We start from the raw sequence: 5912 nt of genomic DNA, 5'->3' as shown, positions 1-5912 counted from the left end.
CAGCCGTTCCCAAACTTTTTTGGCCTGCCGCCCCCTTTCCAGAAAAAATATGCCTCAGCCCCCTGGAAATGAATTTTTTTTTTATTTTAATAGCAATTAATAGGAAAGATCAATGCACCTGTGGCCATCACCACTTCCCTGGATCACTGCAGCGCCCACCAGGGGGCGGTGGTGCCCACTATGGGAATCACTGCTCTAAATCATTCTTGATTAGAGAAATACAAATAGACATAACTGAGGCACCATGACAGAAAGGAAGATGCCCTGTGTTGGAAGAGAAGCGGGCAGACTGGGGCAAGAACACGCCACCGTTGGTAGAGGGGTGACCTGCCTATCTGGAGAGCAAGTTGGAACTATGCCCAAAGGGCTGGAAAACCCTTTGCATGCCCTTTGACCCAGCAATTGTACTATTAGGTCTGCATCCCAAGAGGTTTTTTTTTTTAAAGGGAAAAGGGCCCATTTGTACAAAAATATTCATAGCATCATTTTACAGTAGCAAAGAATTGGAAATTAAGAAATGGAAATTGTCCATCAACTGGGGAATAAGCTGAACAATTTGTGGCATATGATTGTAATGGGACACGAGCGTGCTGTGGCAAATGACGAGCAGGATGATTTCAGAGGAATCTGGAAAGACTTCCATGGACTGACACAAAATGAAGTGAGCAGAACCAGAAGAACTCTGTATACAAGAACAACATTTCTTGATGAACATCTGTGAGTGACCTAGTTATTCTCAGCCATCCAGTGATCTAAGACAATCCCAGAGACTCAGGCTGAAAAATGTCATCATCTGCCCCTGGAGAAAGAATCGATGGAGTCTGAATGCAGACCAAAACATACAATAGTTCACTTTATTCTTTTTTTCCCTTTTTTTTTGTTGTTGTTTGAGATCTTCTCTCACAAAATGGCTACTATGAGAAAATATTTTATACGACTACACATGCAAAATCTATATCAGATTGCTTGCTGTCTCAGGAAAGGGAGATTAGTAGGATGAAGAGGGAGAGGGAAGGAGGGTAGGAAGGTGGGAGAGAATTTGGAGCTCAACATTTTTTTTTTTAAATCAGTGTTAAAAATTATTTTTACAGCTAATTGGGAAAACAAATTACCCTACCCATAAGGACCAGAGAGGTGAGTCATTTGGTTGAGGGAACTCCCAAATGAGGAAACTCAGTTTACATACTCAATGTGCCACCTTCTTCATCACCTAGAGTTTCAGAGACTTGCCTCATGCCTGGAGAGGTATGTTGATTTCCTCAGGGTCACACAATCATTATGTGCCAGAGGTAGGATTTGGATGCAAGTCTTCCTGACTTTGAGGCTACATCTTTATCTACCAGGTAACCTGGGAAGGTAGAAACCTGGTCGAGGGAATAAGAATGAAAAACTGACTGTGGGAAGATCCAGGCAAGGCCTAGATTTCATCGTAAATAGTAACATCGTTCTTAGGAACAGGAGAAAGTGAGGAAATGTAGAGGCTCCACCAGCATGCTCTTCATTGGTTAGGCTTTCCTTTAAGGACAGAGACTGGACACTGAAGATGTGGGACTGAGCTCCAGCCCCAAACTTCCTATTCCTGTGACCTCAGGCAAATTGGACAGAGTCTCTCACTTTTATCATGTACAATGCAGAAAATGATATCTGTACCCTGCTTACCTATGCATCTATGTGGACTATGCATATGGTGGGGATAGCTTACAGGGAGGCTGATGGAGCACTGAAGGCTGCTCAGATATTCTCTGCTTGGTTTCAGACCATGAAGATCTCACAAGTATTCTCTGTCAGCTTCCAATACAACCATGTGGAAATTTGGGGGAGCTTGTTTCTGGCTATGGCGTTTAAGGAGCTGGTGCTATGGGATGATAAGATGACATCTCATTGAATGAGGAGATTGAAGAACTGACCTGATCGTGCAGCTGCTGCTGAGCTGGAATGGAATGTCGATATGGAAAATCCAACCCCCCATCTCTGTCTCTTTCATCAGCAGCTCTGAAGAGACAGGATTACACTGAGCTCTCTCCCTGAGAAGCAGGGGAGGATGGAGGTATCTTCTACAGCTCAGTCTCCATGCTGGCTGTGAGTCCAGAACCACCTCAGTCTCTCTGATCTTGGGTTCTGAGATGGGAGAGCTCATGGCAGTTGTAGAAATAAAGTTCCCATTATATGTCCTGCCAGTAACCAGTCAAGCTCAGAATCCATTGTAACCAGGAGAAGTAGGAGACCAAGCAAAAAGCTCGCCATGGAGCAACCTTCTGGGTATTGCAAAGTCTGAAAACAGACTTCTGAGTGGCCCAGACCAGCAACAGCTGAGCCCAGCAAGGAACCAGCCTAGGAACTAGGCAATAACTGGTGTCTTTTTCTCCATTTGCTCCAGAGCAGAAGAAAGAACAAGGGGAAGAGTCCCAATAATAGTGAAATAGCCTGAGTTCAGCAAATGGACTCAGACGAGGAGAACTTTCTATGGAGCCCATGAAGTGAGAAAAAGGCTTTCATCTCTAGGAGAAGATAAGTACCCCGTGGTCACACGTGAGCTAGAACATCTCACCACTATTGAACTTTAAGTTTGAGCTCACTCTCCCAAGGGAACTTCTGTGTACAAAGGGAGAATACCCCTGTTCTGAAGAGGAATGCTTTCTACCAATCATTTGTATTGTGCCTTCTCAATAAGGTCCTTTCTAAAAGCTAATGGATGTCTGCTTTCTGTCAATGAGGAACTCATTGGTTTGGGCATCAGGAGCAATGGAATAGAAACCCAACCCCTAAAGAGTGATCGGAGAACACTGAATAGTGTTAGTTAGAACTCTGTAGATCTAGTCCAATGTATACCTGAGTAAGAGTCCTCTTACACACAATGAATATAACCTTTGGTTTCTCCCTCCAAAAGGTCTCTTGCCCTTTCTTGAAGATAGCCAGTGAAGAGGTATCTACTGAAGTCACCCCATCAGTCCTTTGGATAGCTCTCGTCATTAATTAGTCTCTGCTTGCTCTCTTCCTAAATCTTCTTCCCTTTCATTTTCACCTTGTGCTCCCCCAATCCTACCCTTAGGACCAAGCCAACTGTACTTATCCTCAGTCCAGATAACAGACCTTCAAATACCTGAAGACAGCAATCATGCCTGCTCTCCCAAGTGTTATCTTCTCTAGGCTAGATAATCCCACATCGTGCATATGATTCAGGAATTCAAGATTCTTGACCATCATAGGTGCTATTCTCTGGACCCACTCCAGCTTATCACAGTCCTTCCTAAAATATGCTGCCCTGCTTTATAGCAAAAGAAACTATGCCTCCAAAAGGGGAATTGATTTTCTGGGAGTCACATCTATTTATTTTAATTTTTTTAAACTCTCACCTTCCGTCTTGGAGTCAATACTGTGTATTGGCTCCAAGGCAGAAGAGTGGTAAGGGTAGGCAATGGGGGTCAAGTGACTTGCCCAGGGTCACACCGCTGGGAAGTGTCTGAGGCCAGATTCGAACCTAGGACCTCCCATCTCTAGGCCTGGCTCTCAATCCACTGAGCTATCCAGCTGCCCCCTATTTTAATTTTTAAAACACCTTTAACCTTCATCTTCAAATCAATACTATGTATCGGTTCCAAAGCAAAAGAATACTAAGGGCCAGGCAATAGGGATTAAGTGATCTGCCCAGGCCCAGCCAGCTAGGATGTGTCAGAGGCCAGATTTGAACCCAGGATCCCACTCCCATCTCTAGGTCTGGCTCTCAAATCACTGAGCCACCTAGCTGCTCCATATAATCTGTATGTCGAGATCTAAATGTAAGTGCCTTCTGAACCTTGGTCTGAATTTTACCACTATATAAAATCACCTTCTAGAAGTCAGTCACATATTCTCTACAATGGCATAGTAGGAACAGATGATCTCTAACCTATTTTCCATAATTAATTTTGACCCCATGAGTCCCAGTGACACAAGCTTAGAGACAGATACACTAAGTAGTCAGCTACTCAGCTCTGACTAGGGCTATGCTAGATGGGTGTAGGATGTCTTCCAAAGCATTGCACTCAGAAGCTAGGAAATGAGTTTGAATTTTTTTTAAATTGTGAACATAAGAAACACCAACACAATAGGCATATATATATGTATATATATATATATATACACATAAGTATGCATATATGTATTTTCACATACACTATATAACAGGAAGAAAAGGATTACACATGAAACCACAGGATCTCTCATGTATGGCCTATTTTTCTTTTAAATGTATAATCAACTCAGCATGTAACTTTCAAAGATGAAATGGAATAAAATGTTTGAAAAGTGTTTCGTATTGTGCCTGGAATGTAGTAGGCACTTAATAAATGTTTATTCTATTCCCTCTCCTTCCCTTCCCTTCCCTTTCTTTCTTTTCCCTCCTCTCCCTGCTTTCTATGTCTGATTGTTTCTGACCTTCTTTTTGTATTTTGCTCTACATTATAAAAAAAGATGTTTTAATGATTCTATTTTCTCTTTCCTTCCTTCCTTTTTCTCTTCTCTTTTCTTTTCTTCTTTCTTTCATTTTTCTTTTCTCTCTCTCTCTTTCTTCTTTCTCTTTTTTACTTCTTTCTATCTCCTTTTCTTCTTTAAATTCTTTCCCTCTCCACGATCCCCACTCACTCTCTCTTTCCATTAGAAGAAGAAAAAGAAAAAGAAAGCCTTTGTAACAAATATGTATAAAAGTCCCAAATTTGTGTTCTGGCTCTAAAAAATCCTGGCTCTGTGACTCTGGGTAAGTTCCATAACTACAAGTACTCTAGGCCAGGGATAGGCAAACTACCCAGATGTGGCACCCTGAAATGTTCTATCCACCCCAGACATTATTCCTAATCTGATGAATACAATGAGTAGGATACAATACAATTAAACTTTGAAAGAGTTGCCTTAGAAACAGACTGACACCCCAGCTGTGTGACCCTAGGCAAGTCACTTGACCCCCATTGCCCACCCTTACCATTCTTCCACCTAGGAGCCAATACACAGAAGTTAAGGGTTTAAAAAAAAAAGGAAAAAAAAGAAACAAACTGAGAGATGAGCATTTCCTTTTCTTTGGCCCCTCTTTAAAAAGTTTGCACATCACTGCTCTAGGCCATTTGAATACTATATAAAGGGCTGACCTGATTGGTGGAAACAGTTTCCCTTTCTAGGAATGAAATCCCAGGTCCAGTCCCTATCTGTATCTAAAGATCAATAAGAGTTTAATGATAATAAAAAGAAAACTTTTGTGATAATATCAAAATCTTTATCAGTGTGGGGACTAGCCTAGTTGGAACACGAAGAATCTAATGTTAAAAACAAAGGAGGGCCTGGAAAATGAGAGGAATATTCAGTGTTCATGCATGTGTTGAATCAACACAACGATTCTGACAACACTCACCAAGATGATGTGTCCATGTATACACATAGATATTTAGTGCAATGTTAATATATACTGAAGATCAAATGCAAATTTTCCAGATCTAGACAAGATTATGACTGAATTTACATAAAAAACAAGTGGAGAAGACTGTGAAGGGACACTCAGAAGAGGTAGCCTTTCCCCAGGGGCTTTAGAGCCTATGACAACACAGCCATCACCCAGATGATCTCATCCTGGGAACAAAAAAAAATAATGCATGAGTGGAATAAAATTGAACATGCCAAACACAGAACCAGATATGTATAGAAGGTTGATATTTTCAAACATTAGAAAGTAAAGCTGCGAGGAGGAAGAATTCATTATTTATCCAATCTGTTTGAATGACCCCAGTGGATTCCAAGGGAGGTGGAAGACCTAAAGAAAAACAAAGAAGAAAATAAAGAAGAATCATAGGAAAGATGGAGAAAAATTTGTCATCAAGCATACGACTGTGGAGGGGATTTTTTTATACAACAAATGGATATAATCATTGGGGACAGAATAGATGCACTTG

This window comes from Gracilinanus agilis, chromosome 4, assembly GCF_016433145.1.
Source record: "Gracilinanus agilis isolate LMUSP501 chromosome 4, AgileGrace, whole genome shotgun sequence".
Classification (NCBI taxonomy): domain Eukaryota; kingdom Metazoa; phylum Chordata; class Mammalia; order Didelphimorphia; family Didelphidae; genus Gracilinanus; species Gracilinanus agilis.
Note: the sequence above shows the minus strand (reverse complement) of the source record.